We start from the raw sequence: 13,340 nt of genomic DNA, 5'->3' as shown, positions 1-13,340 counted from the left end.
ATAGGCCGATGATAAAAAAGACAAAAACCTGTTTAATGTAGAAATAAACGCTCCAGAGGTAACTATAGCACTTTGCCTAAAGGTCAATGATGATTTTGATGAATCGCTCACTACCACAGAAGGAAGGTGTGCATCTGTTTTGTAAGCTCTTAGGCTCTTTACGCACTGCATTCGATCCGAATCTGAAAAAATCGGATGTTGATTTTACACTGCCTCCGTTCAATGGATGTTGCCTTCACATTTTGGTTCGAATTCATTCGCAAGCTTTCAATATGCTTTCGGTCCGTGAATAATGCTCTGAATCGGAGATATTCTCAGCTTTGGAAAACGAGCTTCATATTATAACTAGCCGATGCCCGCGACTTCGCCCGCGTGGATATAGGTTTTTCGAAATCCCGTGGGAACTCTTTGATTTTCCGGGATAAAAAGTAGCCTATGTGCTAATCCAGGATATTATCTACCTCCATTCCAAATTTCAGCCAAATTCGTCCAGTCGTTTTTGCGTGAAGGAGTAACAAACATACACACACACACACACACACACACACACACACATACAAACTTTCTCCTTTATAATATTAGTGTGATAACTTCTCATACAAAAACTAGTCGGCTAATTCGGATCGACACGGTTGTCGGATTCGAATCGGATGCAGTGCGCAAAGAGCCTTATATTAATCATACTAGTCCAGAAAAACATTAAAGACTAAGACGAAAACCATAGCGAAGCACAAGTTAATCTTTCGAGCAACTCAGCCACAGAGTGGCCAAATGCATTTTTTATTTCATTTTTGAAATTAAGTTGACTTTGTTTACCTAAGCATCTGCTTATTTTCTCAAAATTCATTTCATTTTAAGCTGAATTTTTAGTGTATCATTTCTCATTAGAATCAAGACAGCTTATATCCCGAACTAACACTATAGACTACTTTTTATCCCGGAAAATCAAAGAGATTCCGCGGGATTTTAAAACCTATATCCACGTGGAGAAGTAGTCTTACGAAGTTACGACATAATGCTCAAGTATTTAATGAAAATTAATCAGAGTAGGTACATTGTATCCCTTCGTTATTTTAGTAAATGTAAGCACCTAATTTATGAACCATGCCGATGCCCATAAAAAAATGAATGCGTTTAAATAATTCGACGTTAAGTTTATAACGACATACTCATTTCTTGGAGCATCCATTCGTCGCAAATTTTTATAATTAGACAGAATATTCGCTTGAGAATTCACATCAAAATTGCGACATAATCTTGATGATAATTTCTTTTCGAAAACTTAATTAAGCGCCGTAAGCCTTGCATTCAATACATTGACTAAAGGAAAATGCTAGAGGGAACCAACGCGGCGTTACAAGTGTTTACAAAAATAAATAAAACCTTGTTAGGCCTTTCACATCCTCAATTGCTAGTGCTCGACATTTTAAGGCAAACTTAAATATGCTCTATAAATTCTTTTCGTCAAGGACGATATAAAAGCTTAATTTGCTATAATCCGCCAAACCAACGAAATCTGTATGGTACGCAGCACCACACAAATTCCAACACCACTCGACGCGCGTTTCGCCCCGACACCGGAGCATCCTCAGGAGATGTAGACCTCGCAATCTTTTCGTCAAACAAATATTGGCTTGGAGCTTCAGGTTTTAGAAAATGTTCCTGAGTTAACATAATTCTATTGAGCTGATTATTTTCCCGAATTTCTTTCTCTGCTCTTCAGCTCTCATATTCCATAATCCTCATCTCAACCCACTACGGGTCTCTTTACAGAATGAAAGGAGTGACTTATTTTCTGCGAAATATTAAAACGAAATTTTGCTTAAAGAATACGCCCATGTGCAGCGAAGTGACCTGATGCGTGGCCATGCATAATGCTGCGTGACATGTTATTAGGTGTTATAGGTGGCATATTTTTTAAAATCTGATTCTTCAGTTTCATAATTAACTGCGTCTTCTTTTTCTTTTAGTCTATGAATGTACAAAAGTTGTGTGCACGCGATTGTTATCATGCCTCCGTCAAAATTAAGACCTCCACGCCGCCCTAATTTTTAGAAATCAGTAATGAAATTAAGATATTGTTATGTTTAAAAAGCCGCATTTACTTGCTTCGATTTTTTTCTTTGTCTTTTAAAATAACCTAATTTTATGGTAAATGAACTTACAAAACGTAAAAAATATCTTTATCTGGTGTAAAAATACGAATAGATCAGACACAACTAATGCAAATCGAATTACAAGTAGAATATTAATACAAGTAGGATATTTGGGTTATCTAATAGATTACCCAAATATCCTACTTGTACCTAGATGTACATACATGTAAAATAGAGATGTAGTGTATCTTAGTATCGATTCAATAAATTAAGCAAAAATAATTTCACCTTCTATATATGTAATAATATGTATATTCTAATAAAGATATTATATTATTATAAAGATGGAGCATGTGAACTGATTTACTGGTTTCCGCGAGCTCAATCGACGATGATTCAAATGATAAAGGTGCCCACGCACTCGAACTGAACTGCAGCTGAACTGCGCGTCGCGTCAGCGCCCCGCACGATATTGACGTTCAGCTGCAGTTCAGTTCGAGTGCGTGGGCACCTTTTATGCTGACGACAATAACTACTGAGAATTCCTAGACAGAAATGAAAATGAAATGAAATATACTTTATTGTACACTATAAATATGTCTGCAAAATTTCATGGCCTTTGGTTGCTTAATATTCAGATGAAATTGGAACTACGATTGTATGAAACGAGTTACGGAGAGAGCCCTGTTAAGGGTTAGGTAGGAAAGATAAAAAAAAACCCAATAACTTTTTAGCCTGCTGAATGATCTAGTCAACTTAGACCAAATATACAGAACCCTGGTAGTATCAAGTTCATGTAGCGCTTAAAAGTGTTATAGTTTTCAAAGCGCATTACAGCAGAGGGAGTGGCATCCACATCCGGTACCCTTATCAGTTCCGGTGTACTGCCACTGTTTAATTACAAGTACAGGGGTGCGATAAAACTGTTATTTTTTCAATTAACTTTATAAGCTTAGATTGTACAGATAAGTTTAAAATACTAAGAATGTCGGTTTGGTATTAAACGATACATGCAATGATTTTTGCACTCATCATACAGTAATTAAGCTAGTCCAGTTTTTCTGGTGGAAGACTTTGAGCGTGGATCGATACCAATGTGAAGATGATCTATGAGAAAATAAAAAGAGTTTCGAGCTGATTTTTATAAGTTCCGGACCTTATAATATTCTTTTATTATGATTTCTAACCTTCTACTAAGCACTCTAGAGAAAACTGTCAAAAGATTTTTTTTTACCAATATCATATAGAGGAAACATTTGTTTGTTTGCTTGTAATCGATAAACTCTGAAACGGCTGAATTGATTTTAATAATACCTACTTCTTTCATCATTAGAAAGCTATTTTACCCAGAAGTAACATAGTCAATACATAAGTACGTACCGCGGACGAAATCAAGGGCAAAAGTTCGTATAATATTGTAATTTAGTTGCATTCATAAGGATTTAGATACACAAAACCTTACTCTGGAAGCAGAATTAATTCAATGATTCATCAAAGGGCTGGTCAGTGATAAAATATGATAACAATCAAGCATTCCGCTTCATTAGCCGCATGCATCTATCCGCGCGACTGTTCGCGTCAGAATCAGAGGCGGAAAGAATCGCTAATGTTTCATAAAGTTCAAGGCGAGCGCTATGGTTGTGGTTTTTAGAGTTCCGTACGCTAAACAAAGAAACGGAATCTTACTTTTTGATGAAAGTATCGTCCATTGATCCAGGTCGAAATGGAGCTGGCTAGGGCATGTAGGGCTACAGATGACCGATGGATTCGTTGGCTACTGAAATGGAGGCTACGTACCGGAAGGAGAAACGTTGGAAGACAACCAACCCGTTGGTTCGACGACGAGAAAAACTTGGAGGAGGCTCGCCCAACACCGAGAAGAATGACGTACACGTGAGGAGGTCTATGTCCAACAATGGATTAATAAGGGCATAGTAAAGAAGAAGATTGTCCATTTCATATTCCTATAGATACTAATATACATACCTATCTACTCACAATTTTTATTTTATTTTATAGACTAGCTATTAGATCTGCTGGCAAGTGGTGATGCAGCCTAAGACGAAGCCCGCTTATCTAGAAGATGCCTATTCATGGTTGACTTGAAGGTTTAAAACATGTTTAGAATCTATATTAAAAGTGAGGGGGAAAACTGATGCCGGAAGGGCGTTCCATATGCTAGCAGTTCGGAAAATTCATGGGAAAATCTGCCTTTGGCACCGCATACGGGGAAACTATCGAGATTATGTCCTTACCAAAGAGAAGACTCTTTGGTAAGGAACCTTCATCATTCATCGATTCACTCTTGACCGGGTTTTGACTGGTGAATCAGTTAATGGTGTCGCATTAACTTTTATGACACGGTGTTATGGACTATTTTAGTATGCGAATTACTTCTAAAAAGTTAACAGCCTATAAACGTGTCTAGATTCTGACGAATCTGAATAAGGCTGTAGTCACTAGCGGCCGCTAACATAGGAAACTAGAGCTTCAGTGCTTCAACACCTGAATAGGATCTTGGACTGTAGTAATAAAATGATGTGATGTTTTGTATAGCTTTAGTTTATGGGGCTAGAATTTATTATTAAAGAAAACAAAAAAAAAATGGTTCTTCGAAACTTTTTACATAATTAATAACGCAGGTGTACCTACGGAAGGCGTTAATGACGTCACAAAGCGTAACAACAAATATTTTTCTATTTTTCAACATAAAAAAAAAATCTGCGGAAAAATATTTTATTGTTAAAAATTCCGAAAAACCTTTTTTTTTGATAATGAATTCCAAGTCCATTAACTACCGCTATACCAAACAGCACATAATTTTAGAACCTAAATTATATTTAGCCCACCCCGTTTTCGCCGAGTGGAATTTTCGAAATTCAGTGATGGGAGAACCCTAAAAATTGAAGATACATTTTCATTTTGATCGAAAGCGGAAATAACAATTTTTATAGATATTACAGGTAACTTGAAACTGACGCTTTCATGCAATCTTTGATGATCCATTTAACACCCTTGAAATTCCAAAAATTCTGAAATCCTTTCTTAGTGTATACGTCATAAAATTATCTATCATTAAAAATACCTGATTAACTTTTAAACAAAGTTCAGTAAACGAACTACCTAAGTTCGTTGTAATCCTGAGTCGTTTAGACTATAATCGAACCCAAGACCTCGTTAATGACAGTCGACAGACACCGTTGCACAAGAGGTCGTTAAAATTAAACGTGACCAAAAGAGTTTTGCAATCAAAAGTATTTTAAAGGTGGAAATTTAATACTACGGTACACATACCCACTCACTGTAACGTTTCGAATGTTAAAGCTCTAACATTTTAAACCCAATGATATACATAAATATGAATAGATAGTTTATTTTGGATGCGTTCGAATACCATCATCTTATTGCAGTAAAGCTTTGTTTGATTGTTTTATTTTAAACACCTAATGCACACAAAAAATAGAATGTACAAAGACGAACTTAATACCTAGAGATACCAAAGATCTCCATTTTTATTTTATTTTTAATAGAGCAAAGGTGGTAATAATATGAATTGATCGATTTCTTTCAGTATTTACAGAACTTTTTCTAACTAAATAAGTAAATATAGTTGTATCTTTGGTTTTTTATATCATTACCATTGGCAGTAAAAAAACGAATTAAAACAAAAACTTGCAACAACAATGGAACCGGCTCGTTATGAAACACCTAAGCGACATAATTAGGATGAGATTAAATTACTATGTACTAAATAACTCTTTACTAAATAGATCTTTTTGACTAAATGTACTAACTAAAAACTTGGACAGACAGTTGTGGCTAATTCTATTGTAAAAAACTCATCTTCATCACCAGGCCACTATCGAGGCTCTAGGGGACCATTAAAGCCTCGTTAGCTCAACCGTTAAAGGAGCGGATTGAAATCCGAAATCGCAGGTTCAAACCCCACCCGTTGCACTATTGTCGTACCTACTCCTAGCAAAAGCTTTACGCTTAGTTGGAGGGGAAAAGGGAATATTATTCATCATGATAAACTTGGCTAGTATTCTTTAAAAAAATGGGAATTCATAAAATTCGAATGCTTATGATATTCTATCGGCATTCATCATTCGCTTAGTAGGAATTAGCCTAGCTTTTCATTGACTGACGCGTAGCGCCATCTTGTGTCTAGTAGCCGAACTGAAAAATTTATACAAAACATGCAAGATATTTTATTTTTTTAAGTAAGTATTTAATTTTATTTTCAAATATTTATACTAGCCAACCCACTCAAGTTTGCAAAAATTAGGCACTGATCCTATACAAACCGCCAGGCGCCGAGAGAGGTAGTATTTTGTGTACAAAGTTAAAGTTATGAGACTGGCACCTTCAACCATATTAGTCTAAAGCCTTCAACATCCAAATTCCAGATGTGGCTAGCTGATTTTACCACGAGGGGAAAATAGAAACAGAATAAAAAAATCTGAAAAATTTATTTTGTAATTGGTGAACTAGGTTTACCATAGAATATATATAATATATATATACTTAATACCTACTAGGTACTTACTACGTCAATACTAGATTAGGACTTCTAGAAGCCATAAAGGAGTCATATCTAGGGCTGTAAAATAAATTCAGTCACAGTCGGGTAAAAAAGGACTTCTAGATGGCTTCTGTTAACAACTACCTCAAGATGCTGCCTTATATCATAAGTCATAGACATCTAGACCTATATCAGATTAATTATTATTATTTATAAATAATTGGCGGGAATGGTTTATAAATCACATTTGGTAATTAACTATTTAGATCAATACATATTGTGTCGTATTTTACATTTAGCTGATATAATTGTTACGTTAATTGTCTATTACATCACCTTGGTTTACCTCTGTGGTAATTTGTCAAATAGCTACCCGAAAACTAGTACCTACCTACCTTAAAAATATATCTGTCAAACTGATAGAAATAGCGAAGGAATCGAATAAAGACGGGTATTGAGAAATAATAATTGTAAGCGAAAACTATTCTCAAAAATACAGTGAAGTGAAATTGGAAAGTGTCTATTATTCAAACCTGTCCCTATACTTCTGCAACACTTCAACCATCAGTAGCCAATACAAAAATCAAGACAGAGTCAGTTCAATACAATATGTCTCTCGCTTTTTTCGCAAATTTCCTCGACAAAGCATGTCGAAGAAAACGACGCGGGAAAACGCTGTCACATTACTGTGCTTGAGCTGTAACATTCTTTCACTGTTTTTTGGGAGCTTTATTACCTAGTGATTTTGAAAATCGCATTGCTTCAATCACTCAGTTTAACAGAGCTCTCTCCGTCACTTACTCCATACAATCGTAGTTCCCATTTCATTTGAATATTAAGCAACCAAAGTCCATGAAATTTTGCAGACATAGTCTAGAAACTAATATCTGTGTCTGTGGTGTTTTAGATTTTTCTAAAAATATGTAGTTTTAAAATTACAGGGGCTCAAAGATTTGTATTTTTCTTTAAAAAAAGGCCCAACTTTGTGCTCGTTTTTCTAGACAACGAAGCAATTTAATGAAATTTGGAAAAATCACAGACCTAGAAAATTTAATGAATATTATGTAGTAAAAAAATTATCGTTATATATTTTATATTGTTATAATTATGTGGGAACTACGAAAACCAGAAATTACACCCAGAAATCTTGAAAATTTCGTGCTGTCTCGATTTGTGCAAGCGGGGTGGTGAAGTGCGGGGGACGACACGTGAAACTGACAGAAACGGACAGTCTAAACACACGGGCCACATTTAGACTGCACCCGACTCCAAACTTGTCGATAGGTCTAACTAAATACATTTCAACTTGCGTTAGACGTATGCGTTACCTACTCAGACGTTGCCTGTAGATAAAAATATGTCTCATGTTTGCTGGCAATAGCGTATGCATCAAACCCTGCAAGTTGCAACTCTCTTGCAACCTATTCCTCACGCAATACGCACAGCTTTAATATTATAATTTTTGACAATGTATACTATATGTAATGCCATATCACAGGTCACTCTCTGATTTATTGCTAACAATTTACTTCCAAATGCAAAGAAATCTAAGTGTGTTGAATTCACACTGCCCAATACCAGGACCTTAAATGACATAAATTCATTGATAAATAATCATATGTTGAAAATAAAGGAGAACCCCGTGTTTCTCGGTATAATGTTAGATGCAAAGCTTCTATGGAACACCCACATATCAACACTTGATGGTAAACTCAGCTCTGCTGCTTACACTGTTAGAAAAATTCGACAGGTACTGACGTGGAAACTGCAAAAATTGTATATTTTGCCTATTTTCACTGTATTATGTCTTACGGACTCTTGCTATGAGATAAAGCGGTAGATATTGAGAAAAAAATGTATTACAGAAAAGGACAGGACGTGCAATTTATAATTTAAAACCGCGCGCTGCCATACAATAAAAATATAAGGAAATAAGTACCTTATCTATTATCTTATAGTAGCTTCTAAATATATTTACAACTAGCTAATGCCCGCAGCTTCGCTCGCGTGGATTTAGGTTTTTAAAAATCCCGATCCTTTCATTTCCCAGAACAAAAGTTGCCTCTCCGTAATAGCCCGTCCCCGGGATGCAACTTGTTTCTGTATCACGTAAGAATATTTAAACGGATTATCCTTTTCAAATCCCGAGGGATCACCAGGATTTAGGAATGCAATTTCTTACAGCATCAGGGTTGAGGTCAACGACAAAGTGTTTACTTGGTATAGATACCTTCAATATCAATTAATAATCGACACTTTTTAAATCCCATTAGCTTTAGTAGTCAGGTCCCCTGCAACATCAGGATTGAGGAGTTGGAATCCAAATTTTTTATTGAACAATGTCGCAAACTTTCTTTATCGATTAAAAAAACTACCCAAAATTACGCAGTTAGGTTACCTGCCAAATTTCATGGTTTTGAGTCAACGGGAAGTACCCTAGAGGTTTTCTTGACACACACGACAGACAGAGAGATAGACAACAAAGTGATCCTATAAGAGTTCCGTTTTTCATTTTGAGGTACGAAACCCTAGAAAACGTAGGAACGGCATTCCGAACCAGTGGTAAATTTTTCTGACCATCCAAAAACACTTTGAAGTTTACCTAAAAGTTTACAGGAATAAAAATTTATCATTGTATTCCATTCCATTTCATTCTATTCCATTCTGTTCAAAGATAAATAGATAATAAAAATATTTGTCACCGAAACAATAATTTACGATACATCGACCAATATCAATTTTACTGATGACAATCTGACTATTACCAAAGTGAACGACTACTATAATATCTATTATATATACGACTAACATAATATGTATTATAAATTGTGTGCCGTTTGCATTCTCACTAGGTTCTCATTAAGTTTGTTTTATTTGGTTAAACTTTCTGGCATTTATATTGTTATGACGTTTAATTGGCAAACAGTCTGTTTATTGGCTGAAACTCAAAAATTCAGCCAATCACAACAAAGAAAATATTGTAATAATGATTGATGCAGCTTTCTGTAATTGAAAACAAAATATTTGACATTAACTTGAATGTGACAGTGTTTTCCGAATAGGGTTGCCAGAGGCCCCGTATTTTACTGGTTACCCCGTATGTCAGGATAGAGAAACCGGTAATTATGAAAATAAAATACGGGGCAAATAAAACTAAATATTTTTAGGGTTCCGTAACTCAAAAGCAAAAAGAACTCTTATAGGATCACTTCGTTGTCTATCAGTCTGTCTGTCTTTCCGTCTGTCCGTCTGTCCATCTGTCCTTCTATCCGTCTGTCATGTGTTCATGAACAAATATTAGTATTTTCAATTTTCAAAGTAAGATAACTACATATATCAAGTGGGTTATCATATGAAAGGGCTTTACCTGTTCATTCTAAAACAGATTTTTATTTATTTTTATGCATATTTTTTTTAATGCATAACAGTTTTTGATTTCTCGTGTAAAATGTCGAAAAAAATACCCGAATCGGAACCCTCGGTGCGTGAGTCTGACTCGCACTTGGCTGGCGAAACCGAACACTGACGTTATGTCCAGTAGAAAGAATATTTTCCTTTTGCGGCAATGCGTAGCCGAAACCCACTCGATATTGATCATGGTCGTAGCCAAGGCGGCGGGGCTTGGTTTGAGGATGTTAGCCTTTTTTTATACAAGTTAGCCCGTGACTTTAATCTTTTCTAGTGGTAAGTGATGATGCAGTCTAATTTCTTGGCCGTTAGGGCCATACTAACCATATAACTAGCCATGACCGAAGCCTCCCACCAGACCAGAAATTTAGAAATGGCGACTGCGCCTGGGAAGCCGTCAAAAACCTAAGCCTAAAATAATACTTACACTATTTCTTGCATTTGCTTACCAATTTTTTTTTGGAAATATATCAAACATTTCGCGCTCACTTCACTCGCGCTTTGAATTTGTATTACTTGGTGTAAGCCCCGCAATTTCGTTTGCATGAATTTAGAGTTTTAAAAATTCCGTGGGGGATTTTCCGGGCTAAAAAGTTTATGTCTGGGATGCAAGTTACCTCTGAATAGTAAGTACCAAAATTTTGGTAAAGAAGATGGGCCGTGAAAGGGTAACAAATAGATAGGCAAATAGATATACTGTCGTATTTGTAATATTAGTATGGATAGGGAGCTTTAAAAATAAAATCTTGCTATGGCTAAACTCGTTTCCCTTTCACTTTAATTCTTTCTGTAATTGAACCAAAAACACTTACGCTCACTGCGCTCGCGCTTTTTTATTGTTGTATTTTATCTCACTGTCAAATTGAAAGGCGAAATTCCACTAACCAGGTAATTAGCCCATAAAGTTGAGCGAATGTTATTTTCCTCATGACAGGATTCAGTTCCGGCCCTGATAAAACCTCTCCCGAAATCGATTCCTGGCTACGGCCATAGTATTGATACTGTGAAGGTGGAATTACAAGTTAAATGTAAATTTAAGTTAAAATGCAAAGATTGTATGCATGAAATGTATAACATTTTGCTTTACAAAACTAGAGTTTTTAAAAGCTATTTAAATAAATAAATCTTTTATTTAAAATCACATTGCAAACACAGTTCACCAATCAAGACACGGCAACATACAGAGAAAAAATACAAAACTTACAAATAAACTGAAATATCTAAATAGGCTTTCCATGCATTTCAGAGAGAACCACCGCCTATTTCTTCAAATACTTCAAATTTTTAAATTTCTTCAAATCTAAACCCCGTATTTTTGATGGTGGTAGCCTGTAAATCAAAAAGAGGCAGGTGGCAACCCTACTTGCCACATGACATTACAGAATGAAAAATTGTTTTCATTACTCGGTAAGCCTACTGCCATAGTTTCACAGAAAGTGTGACGGTAGTTGTGACCTCTGATTGGTCGACTCTCTTTCACTATTTGCTAAAATTGATGATTGCAACAACAATTTTTTCTTTTTTGTAATCAAAAACAGAACACGGACGTCATACAGGTTGACTAATTGCAATCATTTCTGACCGGCTAACATTGTTCCGCTAGTGGCTCAAACTCACTGTCGCAGCAAGAACATGGTAAATTCAGCCAATCACAGCAATTAGAATTGGTTATCACAAATGCACCGATCTAGGAACCGAGAATACACGAACCAGGGCAGATAGAGATGAGAACAATAATATCATACGTAGGAAATCGACGGGGGATCGTTGACAATGATCCTCTTAACAGCATGGTGCGTGTGTTATTTTATTTTTTGGCGGTTTTGTTGCGTGCTACCTCCTTGTTTTCAGGTTTGTTGTCACATGCTGATAAGGTGACGGTAATTGCAGGGTACTTAAAACTTGTCGCTGGTGTAAAGTAAAGAAATACCGATAGGTAAGTCAGCATAATAGTGGTATAACCTTGGTAACGAGGGATCTTGAGCGATTTGTTTTAAATTCCGATTGTGAAGAAATCTACACAAGATTCTGTGAACAGTTTTAATCCATCCATACTAACATTATGTTTGTAAAAGTATGTCTGTTTGTCTCAAATTATTGAATCACCTTGATGTACCTAATTAATTTTTTAATTTTGTTTTCATCCAATTTATCCACCTACAGACGTTTTTTCCAGTCAGATCAGATTTTAAATGTATTATAATTTTCATTTAATTTATTTGATTTTTGATTCAATTTTGCGCAGGTATAATTAAATAAAGTAAAGATTTTTTAAAGTTAAAGTTATTTTTTTTTATGCTTACGAGTCACGACCCTCAGCTAAAATAAAATCAAATTAAACCAAGTAGTCCGCGTGGTTTATCCTAAACTAAATAAAAAATCTATACTAATAATATTATAAAGATGTAAAGTTTGTAAGTTTGTTTGTATGAAGTAATAACTTGCGCGAAGCTGGGGCAGGTCGCTAGTTTTTAACAAAAATTCAGGATTTCCCGAACAGAATACGAATTCGTGACTCCTTGGTTAGAACCCGCGCTTCTAACCACTAGGTTATCGCAACTTTAACAATACGAATACGAATACCTTAACACTAAACACGCGCACGCAAACGCCAGCTGACGTACGCCTTGCTGGTTACCGTCCACGCATGCCTGATAAACTAAGACCCCATGACGGCCAGACCTTCGTTATTTTATAAAAGCTAAAAGTTCTATGCGCACATAGGGAGGAACGATTAGCGACTAAGAAGTTTGGATCATGGTGGCCTTGGCAGATAACAGGTAACAAAGATGTATAAAATCTCTCGTCAAAGCATAGAGTCAGTTTTTTTTATATTTTCTTTGGAATAGTATTAGAAATCATGTCATACATTGCCAGATATTTAGTATCGTGGTAGATATGATAAAGTAGTAGAATTTATACGTCTCTTATCTGTAGTCTGCCAAAGCCTCCATGATCCAAACTTCATAGTCGCTAATCGTTCCTCCGTTGGGGACAATACGATAGAAACTTTCAGCTTTTATAAAATAACGAAGGTCTGGCCCTCACGGGCTCTCGCTCTATGACGTCATTTACGGCGATTGTTCGAAAGTGTATTGTTTTAGCCATAACCGTTCAGTAACAATATTTGCTATAGGGCCAAGGTACTCATGCGTGCTTTCACTTTTTTAGTATTGTTCAATGGATTCGCATTTTGATGCAATCACACCTGCTGGAAAGTTTTCATTTCATTTTATGTACGTATCTATTTTTCTATATAAAAATTCTATTGAAAAACTTCTTCTTCTTGAAGTGCCGTCTCTTACAGGAGG

The 13,340-nt window shown here is 35.8% G+C and overlaps 1 long non-coding RNA gene across 1 annotated transcript; it reads right to left on the bottom strand.

Annotated features, from left to right (window-relative positions):
* Positions 1-287: 287 nt before the first annotated feature.
* Positions 288-12,916, bottom strand: LOC123876718. Its single transcript, XR_006798409.1, has 3 exons — positions 12,750-12,916; positions 5,108-5,110; positions 288-297 (listed from the first exon to the last, which is right to left on the bottom strand). It is a non-coding gene; the product is annotated as an uncharacterized LOC123876718 (long non-coding RNA).
* Positions 12,917-13,340: the final 424 nt, after the last annotated feature.

This window comes from Maniola jurtina, chromosome 22, assembly GCF_905333055.1.
Source record: "Maniola jurtina chromosome 22, ilManJurt1.1, whole genome shotgun sequence".
Taxonomy (NCBI): domain Eukaryota; kingdom Metazoa; phylum Arthropoda; class Insecta; order Lepidoptera; family Nymphalidae; genus Maniola; species Maniola jurtina.
Note: the sequence above shows the minus strand (reverse complement) of the source record. Positions and strands in the feature narration are given on the sequence as shown.